This window comes from Scyliorhinus canicula, chromosome 14 (genome assembly GCF_902713615.1).
Source record: "Scyliorhinus canicula chromosome 14, sScyCan1.1, whole genome shotgun sequence".
Taxonomy (NCBI): Eukaryota; Metazoa; Chordata; class Chondrichthyes; order Carcharhiniformes; family Scyliorhinidae; genus Scyliorhinus; species Scyliorhinus canicula.
In genome coordinates this window covers 31,874,986-31,890,983 of record NC_052159.1, presented here as the reverse complement: position 1 = coordinate 31,890,983, position 15,998 = coordinate 31,874,986, and positions in this window count along the sequence as shown.

The window sequence follows — 15,998 nt, the reverse complement described above, 5'->3', positions numbered from 1 at the left end:
CCAGTGGGGAATCGAACCTGGGACCCTGGCGCTGTGAAGCCACAGTGCTAGCCACGTGTGCTACCGTGCAGCCCAAATGTGGTATTGCGCGTGGACTCAATGCTCCTGGGTGATCAGGGGGAAAATCAATCATCATTCCCACTTCCCATCGTTAGCCAGTGACCCCTTCTGGAAATGTGCATTTTGTACATCTAGGCACATATAATGCTGTATATTTAATATTAAGGAACCATTCTTTTACAAGCTGCCGAGCTCTGTACCCACGGGGAACATAAAACTTGGTAAGTGCAGCATCACACTTGGTTCTGATGAATTAGCTTGTTGATGCTCATTACCAGGGATCCTATGTGAATAATGTCACTTAACAAGGTATCAGAATATTACATGCATTCCTGGGACTCTACTCCAGCATAATTGTAATTAAAAAAAAATAATCTGTATTGTCACAAGTAGGCTTACATTAACACTGCAATGAAGTTACTGTGAAAGCCCCTAGTCGCCACATTCCGGCGCCTGTTCGGGTACACGGAGGGATAATTTACAATTTGCAATGATTGTGGAAACACCCCTTTCCACTGAGACACAACAGCTATGATTCACTTGCTTTGCGGATGATGCCAATCAATGGACTATGGTAAACCTCAGGTGTATTTGGATTTTCAGACAGCCTTTGATAAATTTCCTTAAAGTTCCGTAATTTTCAGAAACATTTGAGTACTCAATTCATTTCTTCTAATTAAGGGGCAATTTAGTGTGGCCTATCCACCTACCCTGCACATCTTTGGGTTGTGGGGGCGAAACCCATGCAGACACGGGGAGAATGTGCAAACGTCACACGTACAGTGACCCAGGGCCGGGACTGAACCTGGGATCTCGGAGCTATGAGGCAGCAGTGTTAAACACTGTGCCACCATGCTGCCCCCGGTCGTGTTCCTTAATGACCATAATAACAAACTGCATTTATAGTGCCTTTAAATGAGAAAAATGTTAGAGGGGTTTGGGGTGGGAGTTCCAGAAGGTGGAGCGGAGGTAGCTGAAGGAATAGCTACACAGGCTGAGGAAATTGATGTATGCAAGAGGCCATACTGAGAGGAACAGAGGGCGGAATCTTCTGCCATATCCTGGTGGTGCGGGCCCTGAAATGCAGCGAGGCCTTCAAAAGTCTATTGACTTTGGCAGGCCTGGAAAATCCTGCCTGCGGGAGGGGCTGTAAAATTCTGCCCAGAGAGGTTGAGGGCAGTTGTATGCCTGGAGGTGGTTACAAAGATCGAGAGCAGTGGCACCATGAAAAATACGAAGATAAGAATGAACATTTTCCATTTGAGCGGTTGGTGGATTGGGGGCCATTGTAAGGTAACATCTCTTCTGGCGTAGTTGCTCTGGATGAGCAGTGTGATTGAAGATCAGGCCAGGCTTCAATTCTTCTAGTCCTGAGCTTGCATGGAGTTTCCCGACGGCTCCTTTTGATGCAGCCTTTACCTGCTTCAAACAATGGCGTTGGCATAGGAAGTGGCAAAGTCCCGGGTTTCAATTTCCAATAGCAGGGGTTCACATCTCTAAGTCTCTCAGTAGAAGGTGCCTCCACCCTATCCCTGTAACCCAGTAACCCCACCCAATTCAACCTTTTTGGACACTAGGGGCAATTTTATCATGGCCAATCCACCTAACCTGCAAACCTTTGAACTGTGGGAGGAAACAGGAGCACCCGGAGTAAACCCACGAACACACGGGGAGAACGTGCAGACTCCACACAGACTGAGCCAAGCCAGGAATCGAACCTGGGACTATGGAGCTGTGAGGCAATTGTGCTAACAATTTGCAACCGTGCTGCCCAGATGTGACATCGATGTCAGTCTCGCCAAGCAAAAGAGGGACCTTGACACCAACCAACCCCTCCCCAACCCTACAGCTTCCTCCACCCTGTACAGTCAACCAGGATCAATGGTGGATTTCTCAGTTGGTGCATCTTAATGGTTACACTGGGCCCTGGGTCACAGTCTTCATGAGATTCTGCCCCATTGAATTTGCCAACTGAGATCATCGAGAGTCCATGTTTTTTAAGTTAAAAAGATAAAGCCAAATCACAGAAGCATTGAGTGATACAACGCAGAAACAGGGCATTCACTTCATCCAGTCTGGGCTGGAGTTTCCACCACATGATTCACCAGCTCTATTCTCACTTCCTTATTCACTTCCATATTCCATTTTCCCCAAGTAAAAATCTAATTTCCTTTTCAGAGGATTTATTAATACTACATCAATGGTTTGTGACCGACAATTCACACTCTGTGTAAAGATTATTTTTCTAACCTCCGCTTGAATTCTTTCTGTGGCCTTTTAAATGCATGCCCTCACCGACCAGCAAGAACAACCAATTACTACTAACTTCATCGTAACCTTTCACTGTAACCTTTAGGACTCCCATCAGTCACTCCTTAATCTTTGAACTTCAGGGAAAAATAATTTGCTTCTCAAATCTCTTTCTGCAGCTTTATTTCCACATCTTCAGTGTTACCTCCGTGAATATAAGCTGCATATCTTTTCCCGTCTCTTCCACGTTCCTCCTATTGTGGGTTTCCCCAAGTCACTCACATTCACAATACTCAAATTACTGGCAGAGTACAAATTCTTTTGGGGAGGGAGAGGGAACCGGCAGGCAGTGCAGGGATCCCCTGTGGTCGTTCCCCTCTATAACAAGTATACCGTTTTGGATACTGTTGCGGGGGACGACTTACCAGGGGTAAGCAATAGGGCGCAGGTCTCTGGCACAGAGTCTGTCCCTGTTGCTCAGACGGGAAGGGAGAAGAGGAACAGAGCACTTGTCATTGGGGACTCCATAGTTAGAGGAACAGACAGGAGATTCTGTGGGAACGAAAGAGACTCACGGTTGGTATGTTGCCTCCCAGGTGCCAGGGTTCGCGATGTCTCTGATCGTGTTTTTGGGATCCTTAAGGGGGAGGGGGAGCAGCCCCAAGTCGTGGTCCACATAGGTACCAACGACATAGGTAGGAAGAGAGATGGGGATTTGAGACAGAAATTCAGGGAGCTAGGGTGGAAGCTGAGAGCTAGAACAAACAGAGTTGTTATCTCTGGGTTGTTACCCGTGCCACGTGCTAGCAAAGTGAGAAATAAGGAGAGAGAGGAGTTGAACACGTGGCTACAGGGATGGTGCAGGAGGGAGGGTTTTGGTTTCCTGGATAATTGGGGCTCATTCTGGGGTAGGTGGGACCTCTACAAACAGGATGGTCTTCACCTGAACCAGAGGGGTACCAATATCCTGGGGGGGAGATTTGCTAGTGCTCTTCGGGGGGGTTTAAACTAATTCAGCAGGGGGATGGGAACCTAAATTGTAGTCCCAGTGTACAGGATGTTGAGAGTAGTGAGGTCAGGGATAGGGTTAAAAGTTCGAAAGAGGGCACCGGCAAGCAGGACGCTGGTTTGAAGTGTGTCTACTTCAACGCCAGGAGCATCCGGAATAAGGTGGGTGAGCTTGCAGCATGGGTTGGTACCTGGGATCTCGATGTTGTGGCGATTTCGGAGACATGGGTAGAGCAGGGACAGGAATGGTTGTTGCAGGTTCCAGGATTTAGATGTTTCTGTAAGAACAGAGAAGATGGTAAAAGAGGGGGGGGTGTGGCATTGTTAATCAAGGAAAGTATTACGGCGGTAGAAAGGACGCTTGAGGACTCGTCTACTGAGGCAGTATGGGCCGAGGTTAGGAACAGTAGAGGAGAGGTCACCCTGTTGGGAGTTGTCTATAGACCTCCGAATAGTCCCAGAGATGTCGAGGAAAGGATTGCAAAGATGATTCTTGACAGGAGCGAGAGTAACAGGGTAGTTGTTATGGGGGACTTTAACTTTCCAAATATTGACTGGAAATACTATAGTTCGAGTACTATAGATGGGTCAGTTTTTGTGCAGTGTGTGCAGGAGGGTTTTCTGACACAGTATGTAGACAGACCAACAAGGGGCGAGGCCACATTGGATTTGGTACTGGGTAATGAACCCGGGCAGGTGTTAGATTTAGATGTAGGTGAGCACTTTGGTGATAGTGATCACAACTCGGTTATGTTTACTTTAGCAATGGGCAGGGATAGGTATATACCGCAAGGCAAGAATTATAGCTGGGGGAAAGGCAATTATGATGCTATTCGGCAAGATTTAGGAGGTATAGGATGGGGAAGGAAACTGCAGGGGATGGGTACAATCGAAATGTGGAGCTTTTTCAAGGAACAGCTACTGCGGGTCCTTGATAAGTATGTACCTGTCAGGCAGGGAGGAAGTTGTCGAGCAAGGGAGCCGTGGTTTACTAAGGAAGTTGAAGCACTTGTCAAGAGGAAGAAGAAGGCTTATGTTAGGATGAGACATGAAGGCTCAGTTAGGGCACTTGAGAGTTACAAGTTAGCCAGGAAGGACCTAAAGGGAGAGTTAAGAAGAGCGAGGAGAGGACACGAAAAGTCGTTGGCGGATAGGATCAAGGAAAACCCTAAGGCTTTCTATAGGTATATCAGGAACAAAAGAATGACTCGAGTAAGATTAGGGCCAATCAAGGATAGTAGTGGAAAGTTGTGTGTGGAATCAGAGGAGATAGGGGAAGCATTAAATGGATATTTTTCGTCAGTGTTTACACTGGAGAAAGACAATGTTGTCGAGGAGAACACTCAGGTTCAGTCGACCAGGCTAGATGGAATTGAGGTTCAAAAGGAGGAGGTGTTAGCAATTTTAGAAAATGTCAAAATAGATAAGTCCCCTGGGCCAGATGGGATTTATCCTAGGATTCTCTGGGAAGCCAGGGAGGAGATTGCAGAGCCTTTGTCCTTGATATTTATGTCGTCTTTGTCGACAGGAATAGTGCCGGAAGACTGGAGGATAGCAAATGTTGTCCCCTTGTTCAAGAAGGGGAGTAGAGACAACCCTGGTAATTATAGACCTGTGAGCCTTACTTCGGTTGTGGGTAAAATGTTGGAAAAGGTTATAAGAGATAGGGTTTATAATCATCTTGAAAAGAACAAGTTGATTAGCGATACTCAACACGGTTTTGTGAAGGGTAGGTCATGCCTCACAAACCTTATTGAGTTTTTTGAGAAGGTGACCAAACAGGTGGATCAGGGTAAAGCTGTTGATGTGGTGTATATGGATTTCAGTAAGGCGTTTGATAAGGTTCCCCACGGTAGGCTATTGCAGAAAATAAGGAAGTATGGAATTGAAGGTGATTTAGCGGTTTGGATCAGTAATTGGCTAGCTGAAAGAAGACAGAGGGTGGTGGTTGATGGCAAATGTTCATCCTGGAGTTCAGTTACTAGTGGTGTACCGCAAGGATCTGTTTTGGGGCCACTGCTGTTTGTCATTTTTATAAATGACCTGGAAGAGGGTGTAGAAGGATGGGTTAGTAAATTTGCAGATGACACGAAGGTCGGTGGAGTTGTGGATAGTGCTGAAGGATGTTATATGATACAGAGGGACATAGGTAAGCTGCAGAGCTGGGCTGAGAGGTGGCAGATGGAGTTTAATGCGGAAAAGTGTGAGGTGGTTCACTTTGGAAGGAGTAACAGGAATGCAGAGTACTGGGCTAATGGCAAGATTCTTGGTAGTGTAGATGAACAGAGAGATCTCGGCATCCAGGTACATAAATCCTTGAAAGTTGCCACCCAGGTTAATAGGGCTGTTAAGAAGGCATATGGTGTGCTAGCCTTTATAAGCAGGGGGATTGAGTTTCGGAACCACAGGGTCATGCTGCAGCTGTACATAACTCTGGTGCGGCCACACCTGGAGTACTGCGTGCAGTTCTGGTCACCACATTATAGGAAGGATGTGGAAGCTTTGGAAAGGGTTCAGAGGAGATTTACTAGGATGTTGCCTCGTATGGAGGGAAGGTCTTACGAGGAAAGGCTCAGGGAATTGAGGTTGTTTTCGTTAGAGAGGAGAAGGCTGAGAGGTGACTTAATAGAGACATATAAGATAGTCAGAGGGTTAGATAGGGTGGACAGTGAGAGTCTTTTTCCTCGGATGGTGATGACCAACACGAGGGGACATAGCTTTAAATTGAGGGGTGAGAGATATAGGACAGATGTCAGAGGCAGTTTCTTTACTCAGAGAGTAGTAGGGGTGTGGAACGCCCTGCCTGCAACAGTAGTAGACTCGCCAACTTTAAGGGCATTTAAGTGGTCACTGGATAGACATATGGATGAAAATGGAATAGTGTAGGTCAGATAGGCTTCAGATGGTTTCACAGGTCGGCGCAACATCGAGGGCCGAAGGGCCCGTACTGCGCTGTAGTGTTCTATGTTCTATGTTCTATAAATATATTTATTGAATTTCAGAAACAAACGTTAACCACATTATCATCAAGCGAACAACCAGAAAATAGAAATACAGTGTCACAAAAGTTATACGTATATACATTTTTCCTTATAGTTGTAATCAACAAATTAACCCCACTGTATACGAAACCCCCCTAACAGTTGACGGCGTCTAGGTCCTTAAAAAATGAGATTAATGGTTGCCACCTGAGGTAGAACCTCCCCACCAACCCCCTGATGACATACTTCATTTTCTCCAAGTGTGAGAAATGACATCAAATCGCCCAAGCAGGTGGATGCGCAAGGAGGTATGGGAGACCTCCGACTAAGCAATATACGCCTCCTGGCCACTAAAGAGGCAGACGCCCGCCCCCAACCTAGAGTGAAATGCAAGTGAATCCAAGACCCCAAATATGACTATTAACAGACATGGTTCACAGGACAGCCTTAGAATCTTAGATATCATATTGGAAAAGGAAACCCATTCGCTAGCAAGTTTGGGACAAAACATGCTCCACGTGAGCATGATTAGCTGGCGCAAGCGAGCAATGATCACATTTGTCTTCCACAACCTGAAAGAACCCACTCATCATCCCCTTGGTCCAATATGATCTCTGCAAGACCTTAAACTGAATCAAACTCAGTCTGGTGCAGGATGAAGTGCAGTTCACCCTGTAGAGACCCCCCCCCCCCCCTCCAAGCTTCATCAGCAAACAGAGGACAGAATTACTTCTCCCATCTTTCCTTCACTTCTTCCAAAGGGGCAAGATCCAATAAAAGGATAAGACCACACAAATCTGGAATAGATCCCCTGTCAGGTTGAGCCAAGGACAGGCAAGGTGGGGTGATGAGACCATCAATTCACGAGACACGTGCTTTAAGATATGAACAGTGGTTTTAATCTACTTACAACAGAGCCAGCCTGTAACACGATGAACCCTGGATGAACTGGTCGGCTGGCTCTGGGCATCGATCTTTATACAGCAGTCCAGGGGGAGGAGCCGTGGGCGGCGCCAAGGGTGGAGCCCTGTACAAACTCCTATGCATTCCCAGTGCTACTCCCCCTAGTGGTCGGGCAACGCAACTGCGCTTACAATAATATATATTACAGTATGAATTACATTCACCACATGGGGTCAAGGGAGAGAGAAGAAAATAACTTCGAAGAGAAATCTCAAATTTGAAAACAACAACAAAGGTTGGAACTGGGTAACTGAAATTTGTCGGTCAGCTTCTCAAAGCTGGCGAACCTCCGCTTGAAGAATAGGTCCCCGAAATGCCAAGCCCTTGCCCCCCTCAGATCTGAACTACAAGTCCATAGCTGAAGGCAAAAAGTGGTGATTACTGTAAATCAGGGCCAAAGACGGCAGGGAGAGAAGGTTGAAATGCTGCTGAAACTCTTTCCAAATCCTGAGGGAGGAAATCCCCTCAGGAGATTTAAAAAATAAATTTAATAGTACCCAATTCTTTTTTTTCCAATTAATGGGCAATTTAGCGTGCCCAATTCACCGACCCTGCACATCTTTTTGAGTTGTAGGGATGAAAGCCACGCAGGGAGAATGTGAAAACTCCAAGGCCTGGATCGCACATGGGTCCTCGGTGCTGTGAGACAGCAGCGTTAACTGCGGAGGAGAAAGGCAGCGGTGCAGTAATTATGGCGTGATGGTGCAGTAATTATGGCATCGATTGTGCACCAAATCGTATCAGGCTCGCTGAGCCATTGCAGGATTCTCTGAATGTCGGCAGCCCAATAATAAGATAAAAGATTTGGGAGGACCAAACCTCCCGATCCTCTGTCTCTCTGAAGCAGACGCTGTGGACTCTGGGACACTTGCCCGACCAAATAAAAGCAGAAATCAGTTTGTTGATTAGAATAAAAAAAATGATTTGGTGACTTCCGGTGGTGGCCATGGAGTGAACGGTCGCACATTTAGCAACTCTCGCCTCTCGAGGTCTTTTAACGGCTTTTAACTCGACTTTCGTGGGAATTTCTCAACATAAGTTGATAAAAGTGAGAGGAGAAGGAGGCGACCCCCAATTTATGGAACTGCGCCCAGAAAATAGTCGGAAAAGAAGAAATCAAAGGATGGATGGAAACAAAACTCAGAAAGCAGCGGGTTTAATGACAACGAGGCAAAGCTTGGCTGCGTCTGCCCAATGGACGATGGACCAGTTGGTCGAATACTTGGATGGGAAGTTCGCCCAACATCACAAGGAGTGTGCTGAGGACCTGCTCCAGGCAGTGGCCTCGATTAAGGGGGTGGTCGACTGGATGGAGGAGAAAGTGAAGACTCAGGGACAGGAGGCCAACTCGCACCGGCCGGCGGAGGCCCTTGGGCGCCGGTTGGCATGGCACCAATCACTCCAGCGCCGGCCTAGCCCCCGAAGGTACGGAAGATTCCGCATATTCCGGGCAGCCAGGTGCCGGAGTGGTTCAACGCCACTCTTTGGCGCCGGTACGGCCCACTCGCCAGATAGTGGAGAATCCCGCCCATAAAATTTGGACTGCTCTACCCGGCCCGTCTCTGGGTGACCTGTGAGAAATGGGAGCTATACTTTGGCTCGCCGGAACAGGTGGACGTCTTTATGAAGGGCAATAATTTGGTGGATGTATAAGGACTTTAAAACCTAAACTGTGGTGGACTGAGTTTTTAATAAGAAGGCGGGGGGGGGGGGGGGGGGGGGGGGGGTAGTTTTGTGCAGATCTTTCTTTCTATGACTGGATAAATCTCAACCTTTCAATTCTGTAATTTAACTTGTGACTTTTGGGAGGAGAAGGGCTTTTTCTGCTTGATTTGATTTTGATTTGTTGTGTGTGCCGAATTGCAGTGAAAAGGGTGTTGAGGTGTGATGTTTTTTCTCTTCTGTTGGAAAAAAGATGGTTGAGTTTTTTCCCCTACCCCGTTTGATGTCTCTTCTTTTGTCTTGATTCTGTTTGAAGGTGATGGGATAGATAATATTCTGTTAAGGGTGGGCCTCTGTGCCTCAGGGGATTGTTTATTTGTTTTCTGTGTTGGATGTTATTGTGTTGTGTTGCGAACTTATGTTAAGAGGGGGGGAGGTGATCTGGCAGGGTGTAGAATGTTAGGCGCTGGGGGTGAGAGCGGCTAGGCTAACTGAATAGCTAGTTAATGGGAGCAAAGTGGGGGGACAGTTGAGGAGAGGTGGAGTAGGGGAGGAGGGGGGGAAAGAGGTGGGGGGATGGGAGAGGAGGGGGAGGGGACTGCTGATGAGTAACTGGCTTTCGGGGGATTGGAGATGGACAGCAGAGGGTGGTAGTTGCAGAGGGGCGCACCAAGAGAGGTGCGGGGCATAGGCTAAGGGCTGACCCAGGAAAGATCATGGCTGATTGACAGGGGAGGGGGGCGAGAGCACCCCCCCCCCCCCCCCCCCCCCCCCACCAGACTAGTTATGCGGAATGTTTGTGGACTGAATGGGCCGGTCAAAAGGGCCCGTGTGTTCACACACCTGAGACTGTTAAAAGCGGATGTGGCAGGGCAGCGCGGCGGCGCAGTGGGTTAGCCTTGCAGTGTCTCGGCGCCAAGGTCCCAGGTTCGATCCCGGCTCTGGGTCACTGTCCGATTGGAGTTTGCACATTCTCCCTGTGATTGCGCGGATATCGTCCATGTACAGAGTAGGTGGATTGAACACGCTAAATTGCACTTTAATTTGGGAAAAATAAATTGGGTACTCTAAATTAATTTTTTAAAAAGGGAAAAAAAGCGGATGTGGCCATGCTACAGGAGACACACTTGAAGCTGTGAGACCAATTCAGATTGAAGAAGGGATGGGTCGGACAGGTGTTCAGGACTGGAATGTAAAACAAGTGGGGTGGCCATCCTGATTAACAAGAGGATGGCATTTGAGGGGGGAGGATAGAGGCAGACCCGGGGGGTAGATTTATTATGGTCAGTGGGAAGCTGGAGGGAATGGCAGTGGTGCTGGTAAATATATACGCCCCAAACTGGGATGATGTCGCAGTTGTTAGGAAGGTGCTGGGAAAGATCCCAGACCTGGACTCGCATCGGCTGGTTCTGGGGGGTGACTTCAACACGGTCCTGGATCTGAGACTGGACTGGTCGAGTTCTAGGTCAGGGAAAGTATCAGCAATGGCGAAGGAATTGTGGGAGTTCATGGAGCGCATGGGAGGGGTGGATCTGTAGAGATTTGGGAGGCCAAGGAGCAAGGAATATTCATTTTACTCCCATGTGCACAAGATATACACCAGGATAGATTTCTTTGTACTGGATAAAACACTGTATTTTTTCCTCTCTTTTTAAAATAAATTTAGAGTACCCAATTCATTTCTTCCAATTAAGGGGCAATTTAGCGTGGCCAATCCACCTACCCTGCACATCTTTGGGTTGTGGGGGCGAAACACACGCAAACACGGGGAGAATGTGCAAACTCCACACGGACAGTGACCTAGAGCCAGGATCGAACCTGGGACCTCGGCACCGTGAGGCAGCAGGGCGAACCCACTGCGCCGCCGTGCTGCCCGCCGAAGACCTTCTATAAAACACGGCTGGGGAGCCATCAGGGCCAGGGGCTTAGCCAGATTGCAGCCATCCACTGCACTTCAATATTCCTCCCCAGTTCCTGTCTCCTGCCTTCCTCGATGGTTGGGATATTTAATGATGGCTTAAAGCCTCACAGTTGAAAAGCCCTTGAGCACCCCTCCCACCTCGGCCCAAGGGCAACCCCAGCCTAGAACGCTTCAGCCCCATGACCAAGCCCAACTCCCTGATGGGTGTCCACCACCCCCCCCCCCCCCCCCCCCCCCCCCCCAACTCTAGCATTGGGGCGGCAGCTCCAGTACCCTTGAACTGCATGCCGGAAAGTAGAATTGGTCACTCACCTCCCCAGTTCACTTGAGCAGCCATTGCACCAGCTTCAAGTTTTTAAAAAGGAGTACCAAATGACGCCCATGTGATTTCTCGCTGGGGAGCCGGTTAATTCCCAGGAGGCCGTTACATTTGACTTCAGTTTCACTAATGAGGTGGAAATTGGTGCTAATTAGGGTCAATGAGATGCACAGCATATTTGGGCGTGATCTGAAACGCGCCCTCGGGAGCAGGCTGGATAGATTTGCGCCCTTTTAGCCTTTCCCGCTATTTAACTGGCGCGCCAAGATCCTTTCCGAGCGCAACCTGGTGGTTAAATCTGACCCAGTGGGTCAGATTCTCCTAAATCCTGCATCTGGGGATATTGGCTTAACTGGAAGCAGCAAAAGTGGGCCAGGATGGATACACCCTTGGGATAGATGCTGTCCAATTCTCGGTCCATTGATTTGCCTTTGCTCATGTATCCATGACTTCTCCTTTTCTAGCCCCTGGGCGGGTAACACAGATTCCCAAGGAAATTCCCAACCTCTACTCCAGTGACTGTTTATAGCGAGGGAGAACTCCCAAAGTGCTAGATAGGTGCAGGTAGCATCAATGAACGAAGGAAACATCAAGAGTAGAATGGGAACCTATCTTGAACAAATAAAAGCTCCAGATAGGTAACAGCTAAAGCACCATAAAGAACCTCACCTGTCATTTGCAATTCATCATTCTCAATACTGAGTTTGATAGATTTTTGTTGGGTCAGGGGAGCTGCAGCAAAACCAAGTAATTGGAATTGACATACCAATCAGGCATGATCTAATAGAATAACAGAACATGCATAATGTGCAGAATGGACTACTCCAGTTCCTATATGGACAGCAATGATCTCCTTCCGGTGGAGTGGGCCAATTGGAAGTGTGTGTGATAAGGAGTCTCCATCTTCACAAGCAATTTTTAAAATTTTGTGAGGCCTCACCTCAGCAACATGAGCTTCCTGTTTCCCCAAAGTTGTCCAGTTGGAATATAGGACTGGTCTTAGAGTACTGGCTGGAAAGTTGGGGTCAACCTCACCTGTCTGGGGGAGCCCCAGCCGGATTTCAAGTCACCTTGCTGTAAGTGAGCTGCTGCCGGGTTCCTGTCACTTTAAGGGATGAAAGCCTGCCTCCAAGAGCTGTCAGCCAATCGGAGCAGTGGCTTCAGTCCCAACAGTGTCACTGGGAGTGGTGGCCACTCCTGCCTCCGGCTGATAGAGTCATTTATGGACACCGACCTCACAGTAAGGTGTTGGGGTCCTGCCTGCCCCATGAGCGTGGGCGGCTCGATTTGTGGAGTGGTTGGGGAGGGCGGGAGTGGTAGATACAAAGGGGAGGGGGTCCTTTGTGCGTCACTGAGTGCTCCAGCATGAGCAATAATGAGGGTTCCTCCAGCCCTAGGGGAGGCTGCCAGGATTCACAACGCAGTCTCCCCCACATGATGGAGGGGAACTGATAGTGATGGGAAGAGGACCTTAATCAGCACAATTAACCTCTGGGTGGAAGAGCCATCTTCCATGTCCCCTGCTGGCAGCATAATGCCATGGAAATCCCACACCGCCATCTTCCCTCCCAATTTTTCACACACCCACCGCAGCCTCCCAGCCCTCTCCTGCAGGCCCCATAAAATTCAATAGAATTCAATAGCTCTTGGTAGCTTTATGGCTGGGAAGTCAGTGGCTGATTTTCTGTCCTCACTGAGCCCAGCACAATTCACCGGTAGTATTGGGAAAGGAACAGAAATCCTCCTCTTTTATTGCTATGTAAACATGTTCCAGATACAATCGTTCAACTGGTTATTATGCTGGGCTAGAGGTCACAGACATCAACCCAGCAGAATAGATCAATGACAGGAATAAGGCACCCAAGGTTAAAAAAGACATAATCCAGCAGACAATGGTGATTTCAGTTATTTTTGTATTTCTTCCTAACAATATGCACATTATTTTAATAGCATTTAAGTTTTTGAATCTAAAACCATATGTGTTCAGTTATGTTTTGTTAATACGAATAATCATCTTGTTGAACGTATTTGAGATGTTCATTAACTTGCACACTGTTGACAAGGTTATGATTATTGTTTAAGCAATCAGCAACTGATGACACATTTCCAGGCTTGTCAATCATTGCAAGCGTAAACTCATTCACCTGCATCACGTGGGGAGATTATTTTCCACAGACCCTGATGTAGCTGAGGCAAACAGGCATAAGGGAGAACGTTGTTGCACCCTTGGCTTTCACGTCCTTTCCACCTTTCAGTCCAATATGTTGCAGGCAGTTGTCAGTCCAGATTAAACGGTGGCTAATTTGGGCTGTGTAACAGCCGCACCACAGAAAGATCAAAAATGACTTCCGAGATGCTCATGCAAACTTCCAACAGGAAGGACCATCTTTTACCACAGTCCGAACAAAGCAGGTATTAGTGCATCTTCTGGACCCTGATGCCATTTTGATTTCTGCTGAGGCATGAAGCACTAGAATCATAGAATCAAAGAGGTTAAAGTGCAGAAGGAGGCCATTCGGCACATCGAGTCTGCACCGACTCTTGGAAAGAGCACCCTACTTAAGCCCACACCTCCACCCTATCCCTGTAACCCAGTAACCCCACCCAACCCAACCTTTCTGGACACTAAGGGCAATTGATCATGGCCAATCCACCTTACCTGCACATCTTTGGACTGTGGGAGGAAACCGGAGCACCCGGAGTAAACCCACGCAGACACGGGGAGAACGTGCAGACTCCGCACAGACAGTGACACAAGCCGGGAATCGAACCTGGGACCCTGGAGCTGTGAAGCAACTGTGCTAACCACTGTGCTGCTGCACTGCCCAACTAGTGCTGGTTGCCCTCAGGAAAACCAAATCTAATCAACACGTAAATAAAAAGAGGCTAAGTATATCAGTGCATGGGTGGCATGGTAGCACGGTGGTTAGCACTGGTGGTTAGCGCCAGGTTCCCAGGAGTCACTATCTGTGTGGAGTCTGCACATTCTCCCTGTGCCTGCATGGGTTTCCTCCAGGTGCTCCTGTTTCCACAACCCAAAAGATGTGCAGGCTAGGAGGATTGGCCATGCTAAATTACCCCTTAATTGGAAAAAATGAATTGGGTACTCTAGATTTATAAAAAAAAGTAGGGCGCCCTTTCCGAGGGCCGAATGGCTTCCTTCTGCACTGTAAATTCTGTGATTCTATGATTCCTTTAACACCCACCCAGGAACACCACTGACATTTTTCCACTGTCCCAACATTCGACCATTGTAGAAGGTGCCACAATCCCAAAGAGGCCTCATTGGAGAATAGAGCAGTAGGTTGCACTTGCCTTTGCTATAGCATCTGAAATGGAGTGGAAAGTGAGGGGAACTTGGGTGGGGACGTCTGCCATTTGTTACTGTGATTGGTTCACTGGCAGGGTTCCCCAGCTTTGTTATCCCGCGTGAGGAGGGATGAACTGGCTCCCTTTATTTATTCAACCCCCTTGATTGGCTGCAGCAAGATTAATTTAAAAAGGGTCCCTTCCCTTGCAGATATCTTTGCCCAGCCCAATGTTTCGGTTTTAAAAGGAATCAATTTGACCAGGCTTTAGGGCAGCACGGTGGCGCAATGGTTAGCACTGCTGTCTCATGGCGCCGAGGTCCAAGGTTCCATTCCTGCTCTGGGTCACTGTCTGTGTGGAGTTTGCACATTCACCTTGTGTCTGCGTGAGTTTTGCCCCCACAACCCAAAGATGTGCAGGCTAGGTGGATTGGCTGCACTAAATTTCCCCTTAGTTGGAAAAAATGAATTGGGTACTCTAAGTTTTTAAAAACAAAATTTGACCAGACTTTCTTGAGTTAAAGGAAGAGTGAATTTATTAGCTACTAAATACAAGGAAAATGATAAACCACATCCTTATATGTTCACAAAGATTAGAAATGAGAATTGAGTCCAAAAGTACGAAATCAGCCTTTGACTCGCTTGTGAAGAGTAGCTGGTGGAACATTGTTGAGGTTGCGATTCATGATCCCAGTAGTGTTAACTTCAGCAGGTTTCACGTTTCCAGTGTTCTGCCATTTGGCTGAGAAGCTGTCCCGTTTCCCTTTCAGCTGTGGCTTTGGTGACTTGGCTTGCTTCAGCAATCACAGAGTGAGGGTTACCTGCAAAAGTCTTTGCAGGCATCTGCTGGCTGTCTTTCCTTATTTATCACACACTGACACATGCAGCTGGCTTTATCCCAGTCTTTGTGTATTCTTGGAAGATTAGAATACACAAATTGGTCTGGGACATTGCTCACAGGACCATTCCTGTTGAGATGATAATTATCTCCCATTATCTCCACAGGAGATGGCAGTTAGTTTCTGCATGGCTTTCGTGTTTTGATGTGTCCTTGTCCGGTTTCCATTGTCTCTCTCCTAGTATCACCCACCAGCAATTCAGCCAATAACTGAAATTACATCCTTAGCCATCTTTGCCTTCACTGTCCACTTTTAAAACTACCGGTCTTATTTAAGAATTCAGTACGTATTTCAAAGTTTTCTCCATCATCATATCACATTGCATCCATTCCCTTACTACCGTCGGCCTGAATTTACCTTTGTTTCCACCGCATGGAAGTGGACTGCCTAAACCTGGACTGCTCCGAGACATGGGTACCCACTGTTGCCAACATTTACCCTGAGGACTGCCAAGAGATCGGTGATGATATACCCTGGAGCAGCAGAAACAATCTCACGTGGGAGAATGTTAGGAGGAGCAGACCTGTGGTAGCCTACTCTCCCACCCTAAAGTCCCTTTTAGTGGTTGCTGGGCTCCTGGAGGCCCTCGTCAAACTTTCATAAAAAAAATCTGCAGGGCTCCTATCT